This window comes from Medicago sativa, chromosome 4 (assembly GCF_051527215.1).
Source record: "Medicago sativa cultivar Bolivia chromosome 4, Bolivia_mono, whole genome shotgun sequence".
Taxonomy (NCBI): domain Eukaryota; kingdom Viridiplantae; phylum Streptophyta; class Magnoliopsida; order Fabales; family Fabaceae; genus Medicago; species Medicago sativa.
Window position 1 is genome coordinate 31,687,884 of NC_140752.1, and position 13,746 is coordinate 31,701,629.

The 13,746-nt window shown below is 36.9% G+C and overlaps 38 non-coding genes and 1 pseudogene across 38 annotated transcripts; all 39 read right to left on the reverse strand.

Moving 5' to 3' along the window:
- Nucleotides 1-129: 129 nt before the first annotated feature.
- LOC146928490 (5S ribosomal RNA) lies at nt 130-248 on the reverse strand. The gene has a single exon (XR_015008571.1). It is a non-coding gene; the product is annotated as a 5S ribosomal RNA (ribosomal RNA).
- A 229-nt stretch (nt 249-477) lies between these two features.
- On the reverse strand, nt 478-596 carry LOC146928491 (5S ribosomal RNA). The gene has a single exon (XR_015008572.1). It is a non-coding gene; the product is annotated as a 5S ribosomal RNA (ribosomal RNA).
- A 229-nt stretch (nt 597-825) lies between these two features.
- On the reverse strand, nt 826-944 carry LOC146928492 (5S ribosomal RNA). The gene has a single exon (XR_015008573.1). It is a non-coding gene; the product is annotated as a 5S ribosomal RNA (ribosomal RNA).
- Nucleotides 945-1,173: 229 nt separating this feature from the next.
- LOC146928493 (5S ribosomal RNA) lies at nt 1,174-1,292 on the reverse strand. Its single transcript, XR_015008574.1, has one exon. It is a non-coding gene; the product is annotated as a 5S ribosomal RNA (ribosomal RNA).
- A 229-nt stretch (nt 1,293-1,521) lies between these two features.
- Nucleotides 1,522-1,640, reverse strand: LOC146928494 (5S ribosomal RNA). The gene has a single exon (XR_015008829.1). It is a non-coding gene; the product is annotated as a 5S ribosomal RNA (ribosomal RNA).
- A 229-nt stretch (nt 1,641-1,869) lies between these two features.
- LOC146928495 (5S ribosomal RNA) lies at nt 1,870-1,988 on the reverse strand. The gene has a single exon (XR_015008575.1). It is a non-coding gene; the product is annotated as a 5S ribosomal RNA (ribosomal RNA).
- Nucleotides 1,989-2,217: 229 nt separating this feature from the next.
- Nucleotides 2,218-2,336, reverse strand: LOC146928496 (5S ribosomal RNA). Its single transcript, XR_015008576.1, has one exon. It is a non-coding gene; the product is annotated as a 5S ribosomal RNA (ribosomal RNA).
- A 229-nt stretch (nt 2,337-2,565) lies between these two features.
- Nucleotides 2,566-2,684, reverse strand: LOC146928497 (5S ribosomal RNA). The gene has a single exon (XR_015008578.1). It is a non-coding gene; the product is annotated as a 5S ribosomal RNA (ribosomal RNA).
- A 229-nt stretch (nt 2,685-2,913) lies between these two features.
- On the reverse strand, nt 2,914-3,032 carry LOC146928498 (5S ribosomal RNA). Its single transcript, XR_015008579.1, has one exon. It is a non-coding gene; the product is annotated as a 5S ribosomal RNA (ribosomal RNA).
- A 229-nt stretch (nt 3,033-3,261) lies between these two features.
- LOC146928499 (5S ribosomal RNA) lies at nt 3,262-3,363 on the reverse strand (annotated as a pseudogene).
- A 229-nt stretch (nt 3,364-3,592) lies between these two features.
- Nucleotides 3,593-3,711, reverse strand: LOC146928500 (5S ribosomal RNA). The gene has a single exon (XR_015008580.1). It is a non-coding gene; the product is annotated as a 5S ribosomal RNA (ribosomal RNA).
- A 229-nt stretch (nt 3,712-3,940) lies between these two features.
- LOC146928501 (5S ribosomal RNA) lies at nt 3,941-4,059 on the reverse strand. Its single transcript, XR_015008581.1, has one exon. It is a non-coding gene; the product is annotated as a 5S ribosomal RNA (ribosomal RNA).
- A 229-nt stretch (nt 4,060-4,288) lies between these two features.
- On the reverse strand, nt 4,289-4,407 carry LOC146928502 (5S ribosomal RNA). The gene has a single exon (XR_015008582.1). It is a non-coding gene; the product is annotated as a 5S ribosomal RNA (ribosomal RNA).
- Nucleotides 4,408-4,636: 229 nt separating this feature from the next.
- On the reverse strand, nt 4,637-4,755 carry LOC146928503 (5S ribosomal RNA). The gene has a single exon (XR_015008583.1). It is a non-coding gene; the product is annotated as a 5S ribosomal RNA (ribosomal RNA).
- Nucleotides 4,756-4,984: 229 nt separating this feature from the next.
- On the reverse strand, nt 4,985-5,103 carry LOC146928504 (5S ribosomal RNA). Its single transcript, XR_015008584.1, has one exon. It is a non-coding gene; the product is annotated as a 5S ribosomal RNA (ribosomal RNA).
- Nucleotides 5,104-5,332: 229 nt separating this feature from the next.
- Nucleotides 5,333-5,451, reverse strand: LOC146928505 (5S ribosomal RNA). Its single transcript, XR_015008974.1, has one exon. It is a non-coding gene; the product is annotated as a 5S ribosomal RNA (ribosomal RNA).
- A 229-nt stretch (nt 5,452-5,680) lies between these two features.
- Nucleotides 5,681-5,799, reverse strand: LOC146928506 (5S ribosomal RNA). The gene has a single exon (XR_015008585.1). It is a non-coding gene; the product is annotated as a 5S ribosomal RNA (ribosomal RNA).
- A 229-nt stretch (nt 5,800-6,028) lies between these two features.
- Nucleotides 6,029-6,147, reverse strand: LOC146928507 (5S ribosomal RNA). The gene has a single exon (XR_015008586.1). It is a non-coding gene; the product is annotated as a 5S ribosomal RNA (ribosomal RNA).
- A 270-nt stretch (nt 6,148-6,417) lies between these two features.
- Nucleotides 6,418-6,536, reverse strand: LOC146928508 (5S ribosomal RNA). Its single transcript, XR_015008587.1, has one exon. It is a non-coding gene; the product is annotated as a 5S ribosomal RNA (ribosomal RNA).
- A 229-nt stretch (nt 6,537-6,765) lies between these two features.
- Nucleotides 6,766-6,884, reverse strand: LOC146928509 (5S ribosomal RNA). The gene has a single exon (XR_015008851.1). It is a non-coding gene; the product is annotated as a 5S ribosomal RNA (ribosomal RNA).
- A 229-nt stretch (nt 6,885-7,113) lies between these two features.
- On the reverse strand, nt 7,114-7,232 carry LOC146928510 (5S ribosomal RNA). The gene has a single exon (XR_015008830.1). It is a non-coding gene; the product is annotated as a 5S ribosomal RNA (ribosomal RNA).
- A 229-nt stretch (nt 7,233-7,461) lies between these two features.
- On the reverse strand, nt 7,462-7,580 carry LOC146928511 (5S ribosomal RNA). Its single transcript, XR_015008589.1, has one exon. It is a non-coding gene; the product is annotated as a 5S ribosomal RNA (ribosomal RNA).
- Nucleotides 7,581-7,809: 229 nt separating this feature from the next.
- Nucleotides 7,810-7,928, reverse strand: LOC146928512 (5S ribosomal RNA). Its single transcript, XR_015008590.1, has one exon. It is a non-coding gene; the product is annotated as a 5S ribosomal RNA (ribosomal RNA).
- Nucleotides 7,929-8,157: 229 nt separating this feature from the next.
- LOC146928513 (5S ribosomal RNA) lies at nt 8,158-8,276 on the reverse strand. Its single transcript, XR_015008591.1, has one exon. It is a non-coding gene; the product is annotated as a 5S ribosomal RNA (ribosomal RNA).
- Nucleotides 8,277-8,505: 229 nt separating this feature from the next.
- LOC146928514 (5S ribosomal RNA) lies at nt 8,506-8,624 on the reverse strand. The gene has a single exon (XR_015008592.1). It is a non-coding gene; the product is annotated as a 5S ribosomal RNA (ribosomal RNA).
- Nucleotides 8,625-8,894: 270 nt separating this feature from the next.
- Nucleotides 8,895-9,013, reverse strand: LOC146928515 (5S ribosomal RNA). The gene has a single exon (XR_015008593.1). It is a non-coding gene; the product is annotated as a 5S ribosomal RNA (ribosomal RNA).
- A 229-nt stretch (nt 9,014-9,242) lies between these two features.
- LOC146928516 (5S ribosomal RNA) lies at nt 9,243-9,361 on the reverse strand. The gene has a single exon (XR_015008852.1). It is a non-coding gene; the product is annotated as a 5S ribosomal RNA (ribosomal RNA).
- Nucleotides 9,362-9,590: 229 nt separating this feature from the next.
- Nucleotides 9,591-9,709, reverse strand: LOC146928517 (5S ribosomal RNA). The gene has a single exon (XR_015008831.1). It is a non-coding gene; the product is annotated as a 5S ribosomal RNA (ribosomal RNA).
- Nucleotides 9,710-9,938: 229 nt separating this feature from the next.
- LOC146928518 (5S ribosomal RNA) lies at nt 9,939-10,057 on the reverse strand. The gene has a single exon (XR_015008594.1). It is a non-coding gene; the product is annotated as a 5S ribosomal RNA (ribosomal RNA).
- A 229-nt stretch (nt 10,058-10,286) lies between these two features.
- LOC146928519 (5S ribosomal RNA) lies at nt 10,287-10,405 on the reverse strand. The gene has a single exon (XR_015008595.1). It is a non-coding gene; the product is annotated as a 5S ribosomal RNA (ribosomal RNA).
- Nucleotides 10,406-10,634: 229 nt separating this feature from the next.
- LOC146928520 (5S ribosomal RNA) lies at nt 10,635-10,753 on the reverse strand. The gene has a single exon (XR_015008596.1). It is a non-coding gene; the product is annotated as a 5S ribosomal RNA (ribosomal RNA).
- Nucleotides 10,754-10,982: 229 nt separating this feature from the next.
- Nucleotides 10,983-11,101, reverse strand: LOC146928521 (5S ribosomal RNA). Its single transcript, XR_015008950.1, has one exon. It is a non-coding gene; the product is annotated as a 5S ribosomal RNA (ribosomal RNA).
- Nucleotides 11,102-11,330: 229 nt separating this feature from the next.
- On the reverse strand, nt 11,331-11,449 carry LOC146928522 (5S ribosomal RNA). Its single transcript, XR_015008874.1, has one exon. It is a non-coding gene; the product is annotated as a 5S ribosomal RNA (ribosomal RNA).
- Nucleotides 11,450-11,678: 229 nt separating this feature from the next.
- On the reverse strand, nt 11,679-11,797 carry LOC146928523 (5S ribosomal RNA). Its single transcript, XR_015008597.1, has one exon. It is a non-coding gene; the product is annotated as a 5S ribosomal RNA (ribosomal RNA).
- Nucleotides 11,798-12,026: 229 nt separating this feature from the next.
- LOC146928524 (5S ribosomal RNA) lies at nt 12,027-12,145 on the reverse strand. The gene has a single exon (XR_015008598.1). It is a non-coding gene; the product is annotated as a 5S ribosomal RNA (ribosomal RNA).
- Nucleotides 12,146-12,415: 270 nt separating this feature from the next.
- On the reverse strand, nt 12,416-12,534 carry LOC146928525 (5S ribosomal RNA). Its single transcript, XR_015008600.1, has one exon. It is a non-coding gene; the product is annotated as a 5S ribosomal RNA (ribosomal RNA).
- A 229-nt stretch (nt 12,535-12,763) lies between these two features.
- On the reverse strand, nt 12,764-12,882 carry LOC146928526 (5S ribosomal RNA). Its single transcript, XR_015008601.1, has one exon. It is a non-coding gene; the product is annotated as a 5S ribosomal RNA (ribosomal RNA).
- A 229-nt stretch (nt 12,883-13,111) lies between these two features.
- On the reverse strand, nt 13,112-13,230 carry LOC146928527 (5S ribosomal RNA). Its single transcript, XR_015008602.1, has one exon. It is a non-coding gene; the product is annotated as a 5S ribosomal RNA (ribosomal RNA).
- Nucleotides 13,231-13,500: 270 nt separating this feature from the next.
- Nucleotides 13,501-13,619, reverse strand: LOC146928528 (5S ribosomal RNA). Its single transcript, XR_015008603.1, has one exon. It is a non-coding gene; the product is annotated as a 5S ribosomal RNA (ribosomal RNA).
- Between the last annotated feature and the right edge of the window lie 127 nt (nt 13,620-13,746).

Genomic DNA, 13,746 nt, shown 5'->3' on the forward strand with positions numbered 1-13,746 from the left:
AATTAACGAAAAAAATGAAATACAATCGAAGTTTATTTTTCAAAAACGACGTAAAATTACGCTAATTAACAAAAAGAACACGAAATTTTGGCAAAAAGAGGTGCAAAGAACACGGAATTTTGGCAAAAAGAGGTGCAACACAAGGACTTCCCAGGAGGTCACCCATCCTAGTACTACTCTCGCCCAAGCACGCTTAACTGCGGAGTTCTGATGGGATCCGGTGCATTAGTGCTGGTATGATCGCACCTGAAAGTAAAGCGTTGTAATTGTATATATGCATTTCTAAGTTTATTTTTCATTAAAGACGTCAAATTACGCTAATTAAAGAATAGAGTGTTAGGTTGCGTTAATTAACGAAAAAAATGAAATACAATCGAAGTTTATTTTTCAAAAACGACGTAAAATTACGCTAATTAACAAAAAGAACACGAAATTTTGGCAAAAAGAGGTGCAAAGAACACGAAATTTTGGCAAAAAGAGGTGCAACACAAGGACTTCCCAGGAGGTCACCCATCCTAGTACTACTCTCGCCCAAGCACGCTTAACTGCGGAGTTCTGATGGGATCCGGTGCATTAGTGCTGGTATGATCGCACCTGAAAGTAAAGCGTTGTAATTGTATATATGCATTTCTAAGTTTATTTTTCATTAAAGACGTCAAATTACGCTAATTAAAGAATAGAGTGTTAGGTTGCGTTAATTAACGAAAAAAATGAAATACAATCGAAGTTTATTTTTCAAAAACGACGTAAAATTACGCTAATTAACAAAAAGAACACGAAATTTTGGCAAAAAGAGGTGCAAAGAACACGGAATTTTGGCAAAAAGAGGTGCAACACAAGGACTTCCCAGGAGGTCACCCATCCTAGTACTACTCTCGCCCAAGCACGCTTAACTGCGGAGTTCTGATGGGATCCGGTGCATTAGTGCTGGTATGATCGCACCTGAAAGTAAAGCGTTGTAATTGTATATATGCATTTCTAAGTTTATTTTTCATTAAAGACGTCAAATTACGCTAATTAAAGAATAGAGTGTTAGGTTGCGTTAATTAACGAAAAAAATGAAATACAATCGAAGTTTATTTTTCAAAAACGACGTAAAATTACGCTAATTAACAAAAAGAACACGAAATTTTGGCAAAAAGAGGTGCAAAGAACACGAAATTTTGGCAAAAAGAGGTGCAACACAAGGACTTCCCAGGAGGTCACCCATCCTAGTACTACTCTCGCCCAAGCACGCTTAACTGCGGAGTTCTGATGGGATCCGGTGCATTAGTGCTGGTATGATCGCACCTGAAAGTAAAGCGTTGTAATTGTATATATGCATTTCTAAGTTTATTTTTCATTAAAGACGTCAAATTACGCTAATTAAAAAATAGAGAGTTAGGTTGCGTTAATTAACGAAAAAAATGAAATACAATCGAAGTTTATTTTTCAAAAACGACGTAAAATTACGCTAATTAACAAAAAGAACACGAAATTTTGGCAAAAAGAGGTGCAAAGAACACGAAATTTTGGCAAAAAGAGGTGCAACACAAGGACTTCCCAGGAGGTCACCCATCCTAGTACTACTCTCGCCCAAGCACGCTTAACTGCGGAGTTCTGATGGGATCCGGTGCATTTGTGCTGGTATGATCGCACCTGAAAGTAAAGCGTTGTAATTGTATATATGCATTTCTAAGTTTATTTTTCATTAAAGACGTCAAATTACGCTAATTAAAGAATAGAGAGTTAGGTTGCGTTAATTAACGAAAAAAATGAAATACAATCGAAGTTTATTTTTCAAAAACGACGTAAAATTACGCTAATCAACAAAAAGAACACGAAATTTTGGCAAAAAGAGGTGCAAAGAACACGAAATTTTGGCAAAAAGAGGTGCAACACAAGGACTTCCCAGGAGGTCACCCATCCTAGTACTACTCTCGCCCAAGCACGCTTAACTGCGGAGTTCTGATGGGATCCGGTGCATTAGTGCTGGTATGATCGCACCTGAAAGTAAAGCGTTGTAATTGTATATATGCATTTCTAAGTTTATTTTTCATTAAAGACGTCAAATTACGCTAATTAAAGAATAGAGTGTTAGGTTGCGTTAATTAACGAAAAAAATGAAATACAATCGAAGTTTATTTTTCAAAAACGACGTAAAATTACGCTAATCAACAAAAAGAACACGAAATTTTGGCAAAAAGAGGTGCAAAGAACACGAAATTTTGGCAAAAAGAGGTGCAACACAAGGACTTCCCAGGAGGTCACCCATCCTAGTACTACTCTCGCCCAAGCACGCTTAACTGCGGAGTTCTGATGGGATCCGGTGCATTAGTGCTGGTATGATCGCACCTGAAAGTAAAGCGTTGTAATTGTATATATGCATTTCTAAGTTTATTTTTCATTAAAGACGTCAAATTACGCTAATTAAAGAATAGAGAGTTAGGTTGCGTTAATTAACGAAAAAAATGAAATACAATCGAAGTTTATTTTTCAAAAACGACGTAAAATTACGCTAATTAACAAAAAGAACACGAAATTTTGGCAAAAAGAGGTGCAAAGAACACGAAATTTTGGCAAAAAGAGGTGCAACACAAGGACTTCCCAGGAGGTCACCCATCCTAGTACTACTCTCGCCCAAGCACGCTTAACTGCGGAGTTCTGATGGGATCCGGTGCATTAGTGCTGGTATGATCGCACCTGAAAGTAAAGCGTTGTAATTGTATATATGCATTTCTAAGTTTATTTTTCATTAAAGACGTCAAATTACGCTAATTAAAGAATAGAGAGTTAGGTTGCGTTAATTAACGAAAAAAATGAAATACAATCGAAGTTTATTTTTCAAAAACGACGTAAAATTACGCTAATTAACAAAAAGAACACGAAATTTTGGCAAAAAGAGGTGCAACGAACACGAAATTTTGGCAAAAAGAGGTGCAACACAAGGACTTCCCAGGAGGTCACCCATCCTAGTACTACTCTCGCCCAAGCACGCTTAACTGCGGAGTTCTGATGGGATCCGGTGCATTAGTGCTGGTATGATCGCACCTGAAAGTAAAGCGTTGTAATTGTATATATGCATTTCTAAGTTTATTTTTCATTAAAGACGTCAAATTACGCTAATTAAAGAATAGAGTGTTAGGTTGCGTTAATTAACGAAAAAAATGAAATACAATCGAAGTTTATTTTTCAAAAACGACGTAAAATTACGCTAATTAAGAAAAAGAACACGAAATTTTGGCAAAAAGAGGTGCAAAGAACACGAAATTTTGGCAAAAAGAGGTGCAACACAAGGACTTCCTAGTACTACTCTCGCCCAAGCACGCTTAACTGCGGAGTTCTGATGGGATTCGGTGCATTAGTGCTGGTATGATCGCACCTGAAAGTAAAGCGTTGTAATTGTATATATGCATTTCTAAGTTTATTTTTCATTAAAGACGTCAAATTACGCTAATTAAAGAATAGAGAGTTAGGTTGCGTTAATTAACGAAAAAAATGAAATACAATCGAAGTTTATTTTTCAAAAACGACGTAAAATTACGCTAATTAACAAAAAGAACACGAAATTTTGGCAAAAAGAGGTGCAAAGAACACGAAATTTTGGCAAAAAGAGGTGCAACACAAGGACTTCCCAGGAGGTCACCCATCCTAGTACTACTCTCGCCCAAGCACGCTTAACTGCGGAGTTCTGATGGGATCCGGTGCATTAGTGCTGGTATGATCGCACCTGAAAGTAAAGCGTTGTAATTGTATATATGCATTTCTAAGTTTATTTTTCATTAAAGACGTCAAATTACGCTAATTAAAGAATAGAGTGTTAGGTTGCGTTAATTAACGAAAAAAATGAAATACAATCGAAGTTTATTTTTCAAAAACGACGTAAAATTACGCTAATCAACAAAAAGAACACGAAATTTTGGCAAAAAGAGGTGCAAAGAACACGAAATTTTGGCAAAAAGAGGTGCAACACAAGGACTTCCCAGGAGGTCACCCATCCTAGTACTACTCTCGCCCAAGCACGCTTAACTGCGGAGTTCTGATGGGATCCGGTGCATTAGTGCTGGTATGATCGCACCTGAAAGTAAAGCGTTGTAATTGTATATATGCATTTCTAAGTTTATTTTTCATTAAAGACGTCAAATTACGCTAATTAAAGAATAGAGAGTTAGGTTGCGTTAATTAACGAAAAAAATGAAATACAATCGAAGTTTATTTTTCAAAAACGACGTAAAATTACGCTAATTAACAAAAAGAACACGAAATTTTGGCAAAAAGAGGTGCAAAGAACACGAAATTTTGGCAAAAAGAGGTGCAACACAAGGACTTCCCAGGAGGTCACCCATCCTAGTACTACTCTCGCCCAAGCACGCTTAACTGCGGAGTTCTGATGGGATCCGGTGCATTAGTGCTGGTATGATCGCACCTGAAAGTAAAGCGTTGTAATTGTATATATGCATTTCTAAGTTTATTTTTCATTAAAGACGTCAAATTACGCTAATTAAAGAATAGAGAGTTAGGTTGCGTTAATTAACGAAAAAAATGAAATACAATCGAAGTTTATTTTTCAAAAACGACGTAAAATTACGCTAATTAACAAAAAGAACACGAAATTTTGGCAAAAAGAGGTGCAACGAACACGAAATTTTGGCAAAAAGAGGTGCAACACAAGGACTTCCCAGGAGGTCACCCATCCTAGTACTACTCTCGCCCAAGCACGCTTAACTGCGGAGTTCTGATGGGATCCGGTGCATTAGTGCTGGTATGATCGCACCTGAAAGTAAAGCGTTGTAATTGTATATATGCATTTCTAAGTTTATTTTTCATTAAAGACGTCAAATTACGCTAATTAAAGAATAGAGTGTTAGGTTGCGTTAATTAACGAAAAAAATGAAATACAATCGAAGTTTATTTTTCAAAAACGACGTAAAATTACGCTAATTAAGAAAAAGAACACGAAATTTTGGCAAAAAGAGGTGCAAAGAACACGAAATTTTGGCAAAAAGAGGTGCAACACAAGGACTTCCCAGGAGGTCACCCATCCTAGTACTACTCTCGCCCAAGCACGCTTAACTGCGGAGTTCTGATGGGATCCGGTGCATTAGTGCTGGTATGATCGCACCTGAAAGTAAAGCGTTGTAATTGTATATATGCATTTCTAAGTTTATTTTTCATTAAAGACGTCAAATTACGCTAATTAAAGAATAGAGAGTTAGGTTGCGTTAATTAACGAAAAAAATGAAATACAATCGAAGTTTATTTTTCAAAAACGACGTAAAATTACGCTAATTAACAAAAAGAACACGAAATTTTGGCTAAAAGAGGTGCAAAGAACACGAAATTTTGGCAAAAAGAGGTGCAACACAAGGACTTCCCAGGACGTCACCCATCCTAGTACTACTCTCGCCCAAGCACGCTTAACTGCGGAGTTCTGATGGGATCCGGTGGATTAGTGCTGGTATGATCGCACCTGAAAGTAAAGCGTTGTAATTGTATATATGCATTTCTAAGTTTATTTTTCATTAAAGACGTCAAATTACGCTAATTAAAGAATAGAGTGTTAGGTTGCGTTAATTAACGAAAAAAATGAAATACAATCGAAGTTTATTTTTCAAAAACGACGTAAAATTACGCTAATTAACAAAAAGAACACGAAATTTTGGCAAAAAGAGGTGCAAAGAACACGGAATTTTGGCAAAAAGAGGTGCAACACAAGGACTTCCCAGGAGGTCACCCATCCTAGTACTACTCTCGCCCAAGCACGCTTAACTGCGGAGTTCTGATGGGATCCGGTGCATTAGTGCTGGTATGATCGCACCTGAAAGTAAAGCGTTGTAATTGTATATATGCATTTCTAAGTTTATTTTTCATTAAAGACGTCAAATTACGCTAATTAAAGAATAGAGTGTTAGGTTGCGTTAATTAACGAAAAAAATGAAATACAATCGAAGTTTATTTTTCAAAAACGACGTAAAATTACGCTAATTAACAAAAAGAACACGAAATTTTGGCAAAAAGAGGTGCAAAGAACACGAAATTTTGGCAAAAAGAGGTGCAACACAAGGACTTCCCAGGAGGTCACCCATCCTAGTACTACTCTCGCCCAAGCACGCTTAACTGCGGAGTTCTGATGGGATCCGGTGCATTAGTGCTGGTATGATCGCACCTGAAAGTAAAGCGTTGTAATTGTATATATGCATTTCTAAGTTTATTTTTCATTAAAGACGTCAAATTACGCTAATTAAAGAATAGAGTGTTAGGTTGCGTTAATTAACGAAAAAAATGAAATACAATCGAAGTTTATTTTTCAAAAACGACGTAAAATTACGCTAATTAACAAAAAGAACACGAAGTTTTGGCAAAAAGAGGTGCAAAGAACACGAAATTTTGGCAAAAAGAGGTGCAAGAGGTGCAAAGAACACGAAATTTTGGCAAAAAGAGGTGCAACACAAGGACTTCCCAGGAGGTCACCCATCCTAGTACTACTCTCGCCCAAGCACGCTTAACTGCGGAGTTCTGATGGGATCCGGTGCATTAGTGCTGGTATGATCGCACCTGAAAGTAAAGCGTTGTAATTGTATATATGCATTTCTAAGTTTATTTTTCATTAAAGACGTCAAATTACGCTAATTAAAGAATAGAGAGTTAGGTTGCGTTAATTAACGAAAAAAATGAAATACAATCGAAGTTTATTTTTCAAAAACGACGTAAAATTACGCTAATTAACAAAAAGAACACGAAATTTTGGCAAAAAGAGGTGCAAAGAACACGAAATTTTGGCAAAAAGAGGTGCAACACAAGGACTTCCCAGGAGGCCACCCATCCTAGTACTACTCTCGCCCAAGCACGCTTAACTGCGGAGTTCTGATGGGATCCGGTGCATTAGTGCTGGTATGATCGCACCTGAAAGTAAAGCGTTGTAATTGTATATATGCATTTCTAAGTTTATTTTTCATTAAAGACGTCAAATTACGCTAATTAAAGAATAGAGTGTTAGGTTGCGTTAATTAACGAAAAAAATGAAATACAATCGAAGTTTATTTTTCAAAAACGACGTAAAATTACGCTAATTAACAAAAAGAACACGAAATTTTGGCAAAAAGAGGTGCAAAGAACACGAAATTTTGGCAAAAAGAGGTGCAACACAAGGACTTCCCAGGAGGTCACCCATCCTAGTACTACTCTCGCCCAAGCACGCTTAACTGCGGAGTTCTGATGGGATCCGGTGCATTTGTGCTGGTATGATCGCACCTGAAAGTAAAGCGTTGTAATTGTATATATGCATTTCTAAGTTTATTTTTCATTAAAGACGTCAAATTACGCTAATTAAAGAATAGAGTGTTAGGTTGCGTTAATTAACGAAAAGAATGAAATACAATCGAAGTTTATTTTTCAAAAACGACGTAAAATTACGCTAATTAACAAAAAGAACACGAAATTTTGGCAAAAAGAGGTGCAAAGAACACGAAATTTTGGCAAAAAGAGGTGCAACACAAGGACTTCCCAGGAGGTCACCCATCCTAGTACTACTCTCGCCCAAGCACGCTTAACTGCGGAGTTCTGATGGGATCCGGTGCATTAGTGCTGGTATGATCGCACCTGAAAGTAAAGCGTTGTAATTGTATATATGCATTTCTAAGTTTATTTTTCATTAAAGACGTCAAATTACGCTAATTAAAGAATAGAGAGTTAGGTTGCGTTAATTAACGAAAAAAATGAAATACAATCGAAGTTTATTTTTCAAAAACGACGTAAAATTACGCTAATTAACAAAAAGAACACGAAATTTTGGCAAAAAGAGGTGCAAAGAACACGAAATTTTGGCAAAAAGAGGTGCAACACAAGGACTTCCCAGGAGGTCACCCATCCTAGTACTACTCTCGCCCAAGCACGCTTAACTGCGGAGTTCTGATGGGATCCGGTGCATTAGTGCTGGTATGATCGCACCTGAAAGTAAAGCGTTGTAATTGTATATATGCATTTCTAAGTTTATTTTTCATTAAAGACGTCAAATTACGCTAATTAAAGAATAGAGAGTTAGGTTGCGTTAATTAACGAAAAAAATGAAATACAATCGAAGTTTATTTTTCAAAAACGACGTAAAATTACGCTAATTAACAAAAAGAGCACGAAATTTTGGCAAAAAGAGGTGCAACGAACACGAAATTTTGGCAAAAAGAGGTGCAACACAAGGACTTCCCAGGAGGTCACCCATCCTAGTACTACTCTCGCCCAAGCACGCTTAACTGCGGAGTTCTGATGGGATCCGGTGCATTAGTGCTGGTATGATCGCACCTGAAAGTAAAGCGTTGTAATTGTATATATGCATTTCTAAGTTTATTTTTCATTAAAGACGTCAAATTACGCTAATTAAAGAATAGAGTGTTAGGTTGCGTTAATTAACGAAAAAAATGAAATACAATCGAAGTTTATTTTTCAAAAACGACGTAAAATTACGCTAATTAACAAAAAGAACACGAAATTTTGGCAAAAAGAGGTGCAAAGAACACGAAATTTTGGCAAAAAGAGGTGCAACACAAGGACTTCCCAGGAGGTCACCCATCCTAGTACTACTCTCGCCCAAGCACGCTTAACTGCGGAGTTCTGATGGGATCCGGTGCATTAGTGCTGGTATGATCGCACCTGAAAGTAAAGCGTTGTAATTGTATATATGCATTTCTAAGTTTATTTTTCATTAAAGACGTCAAATTACGCTAATTAAAGAATAGAGTGTTAGGTTGCGTTAATTAACGAAAAAAATGAAATACAATCGAAGTTTATTTTTCAAAAACGACATAAAATTACGCTAATTAACAAAAAGAACACGAAATTTTGGCAAAAAGAGGTGCAAAGAACACGAAATTTTGGCAAAAAGAGGTGCAAGAGGTGCAAAGAACACGAAATTTTGGCAAAAAGAGGTGCAACACAAGGACTTCCCAGGAGGTCACCCATCCTAGTACTACTCTCGCCCAAGCACGCTTAACTGCGGAGTTCTGATGGGATCCGGTGCATTAGTGCTGGTATGATCGCACCTGAAAGTAAAGCGTTGTAATTGTATATATGCATTTCTAAGTTTATTTTTCATTAAAGACGTCAAATTACGCTAATTAAAGAATAGAGAGTTAGGTTGCGTTAATTAACGAAAAAAATGAAATACAATCGAAGTTTATTTTTCAAAAACGACGTAAAATTACGCTAATTAACAAAAAGAACACGAAATTTTGGCAAAAAGAGGTGCAAAGAACACGAAATTTTGGCAAAAAGAGGTGCAACACAAGGACTTCCCAGGAGGCCACCCATCCTAGTACTACTCTCGCCCAAGCACGCTTAACTGCGGAGTTCTGATGGGATCCGGTGCATTAGTGCTGGTATGATCGCACCTGAAAGTAAAGCGTTGTAATTGTATATATGCATTTCTAAGTTTATTTTTCATTAAAGACGTCAAATTACGCTAATTAAAGAATAGAGTGTTAGGTTGCGTTAATTAACGAAAAAAATGAAATACAATCGAAGTTTATTTTTCAAAAACGACGTAAAATTACGCTAATTAACAAAAAGAACACGAAATTTTGGCAAAAAGAGGTGCAAAGAACACGAAATTTTGGCAAAAAGAGGTGCAACACAAGGACTTCCCAGGAGGTCACCCATCCTAGTACTACTCTCGCCCAAGCACGCTTAACTGCGGAGTTCTGATGGGATCCGGTGCATTTGTGCTGGTATGATCGCACCTGAAAGTAAAGCGTTGTAATTGTATATATGCATTTCTAAGTTTATTTTTCATTAAAGACGTCAAATTACGCTAATTAAAGAATAGAGTGTTAGGTTGCGTTAATTAACGAAAAAAATGAAATACAATCGAAGTTTATTTTTCAAAAACGACGTAAAATTACGCTAATTAACAAAAAGAACACGAAATTTTGGCAAAAAGAGGTGCAAAGAACACGAAATTTTGGCAAAAAGAGGTGCAACACAAGGACTTCCCAGGAGGTCACCCATCCTAGTACTACTCTCGCCCAAGCACGCTTAACTGCGGAGTTCTGATGGGATCCGGTGCATTAGTGCTGGTATGATCGCACCTGAAAGTAAAGCGTTGTAATTGTATATATGCATTTCTAAGTTTATTTTTCATTAAAGACGTCAAATTACGCTAATTAAAGAATAGAGAGTTAGGTTGCGTTAATTAACGAAAAAAATGAAATACAATCGAAGTTTATTTTTCAAAAACGACGTAAAATTACGCTAATTAACAAAAAGAACACGAAATTTTGGCAAAAAGAGGTGCAAAGAACACGAAATTTTGGCAAAAAGAGGTGCAACACAAGGACTTCCCAGGAGGTCACCCATCCTAGTACTACTCTCGCCCAAGCACGCTTAACTGCGGAGTTCTGATGGGATCCGGTGCATTAGTGCTGGTATGATCGCACCTGAAAGTAAAGCGTTGTAATTGTATATATGCATTTCTAAGTTTATTTTTCATTAAAGACGTCAAATTACGCTAATTAAAGAATAGAGAGTTAGGTTGCGTTAATTAACGAAAAAAATGAAATACAATCGAAGTTTATTTTTCAAAAACGACGTAAAATTACGCTAATTAACAAAAAGAGCACGAAATTTTGGCAAAAAGAGGTGCAACGAACACGAAATTTTGGCAAAAAGAGGTGCAACACAAGGACTTCCCAGGAGGTCACCCATCCTAGTACTACTCTCGCCCAAGCACGCTTAACTGCGGAGTTCTGATGGGATCCGGTGCATTAGTGCTGGTATGATCGCACCTGAAAGTAAAGCGTTGTAATTGTATATATGCATTTCTAAGTTTATTTTTCATTAAAGACGTCAAATTACGCTAATTAAAGAATAGAGTGTTAGGTTGCGTTAATTAACGAAAAAAATGAAATACAATCGAAGTTTATTTTTCAAAAACGACGTAAAATTACGCTAATTAAGAAAAAGAACACGAAATTTTGGCAAAAAGAGGTGCAAAGAACACGAAATTTTGGCAAAAAGAGGTGCAACACAAGGACTTCCCAGGAGGTCACCCATCCTAGTACTACTCTCGCCCAAGCACGCTTAACTGCGGAGTTCTGATGGGATTCGGTGCATTAGTGCTGGTATGATCGCACCTGAAAGTAAAGCGTTGTAATTGTATATATGCATTTCTAAGTTTATTTTTCATTAAAGACGTCAAATTACGCTAATTAGAGAATAGAGAGTTAGGTTGCGTTAATTAACGAAAAAAATGAAATACAATCGAAGTTTATTTTTCAAAAACGACGTAAAATTACGCTAATTAACAAAAAGAACACGAAATTTTGGCAAAAAGAGGTGCAAAGAACACGAAATTTTGGCAAAAAGAGGTGCAACACAAGGACTTCCCAGGAGGTCACCCATCCTAGTACTACTCTCGCCCAAGCACGCTTAACTGCGGAGTTCTGATGGGATCCGGTGCATTAGTGCTGGTATGATCGCACATGAAAGTAAAGCGTTGTAATTGTATATATGCATTTCTAAGTTTATTTTTCATTAAAGACGTCAAATTACGCTAATTAAAGAATAGAGAGTTAGGTTGCGTTAATTAACGAAAAAAATGAAATACAATCGAAGTTTATTTTTCAAAAACGACGTAAAATTACGCTAATTAACAAAAAGAACACGAAATTTTGGCTAAAAGAGGTGCAAAGAACACGAAATTTTGGCAAAAAGAGGTGCAACACAAGGACTTCCCAGGAGGTCACCCATCCTAGTACTACTCTCGCCCAAGCACGCTTAACTGCGGAGTTCTGATGGGATCCGGTGCATTAGTGCTGGTATGATCGCACCTGAAAGTAAAGCGTTGTAATTGTATATATGCATTTCTAAGTTTATTTTTCATTAAAGACGTCAAATTACGCTAATTAAAGAATAGAGTGTTAGGTTGCGTTAATTAACGAAAAAAATGAAATACAATCGAAGTTTATTTTTTAAAAACGACGTAAAATTACGCTAATTAACAAAAAGAACACGAAATTTTGGCAAAAAGAGGTGCAAAGAACACGGAATTTTGGCAAAAAGAGGTGCAACACAAGGACTTCCCAGGAGGTCACCCATCCTAGTACTACTCTCGCCCAAGCACGCTTAACTGCGGAGTTCTGATGGGATCCGGTGCATTAGTGCTGGTATGATCGCACCTGAAAGTAAAGCGTTGTAATTGTATATATGCATTTCTAAGTTTATTTTTCATTAAAGACGTCAAATTACGCTAATTAAAGAATAGAGTGTTAGGTTGCGTTAATTAACGAAAAAAATGAAATACAATCGAAGTTTATTTTTCAAAAACGACGTAAAATTACGCTAATTAACAAAAAGAACACGAAATTTTGGCAAAAAGAGGTGCAAAGAACACGAAATTTTGGCAAAAAGAGGTGCAAGAGGTGCAAAGAACACGAAATTTTGGCAAAAAGAGGTGCAACACAAGGACTTCCCAGGAGGTCACCCATCCTAGTACTACTCTCGCCCAAGCACGCTTAACTGCGGAGTTCTGATGGGATCCGGTGCATTAGTGCTGGTATGATCGCACCTGAAAGTAAAGCGTTGTAATTGTATATATGCATTTCTAAGTTTATTTTTCATTAAAGACGTCAAATTACGCTAATTAAAGAATAGAGAGTTAGGTTGCGTTAATTAACGAAAAAAATGAAATACAATCGAAGTTTATTTTTCAAAAACGACGTAAAATTACGCTAATTAACAAAAAGAACACGAAATTTTGGCAAAAAGAGGTGCAAAGAACACGAAATTTTGGCAAAAAGAGGTGCAACACAAGGACTTCCCAGGAGGTCACCCATCCTAGTACTACTCTCGCCCAAGCACGCTTAACTGCGGAGTTCTGATGGGATCCGGTGCATTAGTGCTGGTATGATCGCACCTGAAAGTAAAGCGTTGTAATTGTATATATGCATTTCTAAGTTTATTTTTCATTAAAGACGTCAAATTACGCTAATTAAAGAATAGAGTGTTAGGTTGCGTTAATTAACGAAAAAAATGAAATACAATCGAAGTTTATTTTTTAAAAACGACGTAAAATTACGCTAATTAACAAAAAGAACACGAAATTTTGGCAAAAAGAGGTGCAAAGAACACGGAATTTTGGCAAAAAGAGGTGCAACACAAGGACTTCCCAGGAGGTCACCCATCCTAGTACTACTCTCGCCCAAGCACGCTTAACTGCGGAGTTCTGATGGGATCCGGTGCATTAGTGCTGGTATGATCGCACCTGAAAGTAAAGCGTTGTAATTGTATATATGCATTTCTAAGTTTATTTTTCATTAAAGACGTCAAATTACGCTAATTAAAGAATAGAGTGTTAGGTTGCGTTAATTAACGAAAAAAATGAAATACAATCGAAGTTTATTTTTCAAAAACGACGTAAAATTACGCTAAATAACAAAAAGAACACGAAATTTTGGCAAAAAGAGGTGCAAAGAACACGAAATTTTGGCAAAAAGAGGTGCAAGAGGTGCAAAGAACACGAAATTTTGGCAAAAAGAGGTGCAACACAAGGACTTCCCAGGAGGTCACCCATCCTAGTACTACTCTCGCCCAAGCACGCTTAACTGCGGAGTTCTGATGGGATCCGGTGCATTAGTGCTGGTATGATCGCACCTGAAAGTAAAGCGTTGTAATTGTATATATGCATTTCTAAGTTTATTTTTCATTAAAGACGTCAAATTACGCTAATTAAAGAATAGAGAGTTAGGTTGCGTTAATTAACGAAAAAAATGAAATACAATC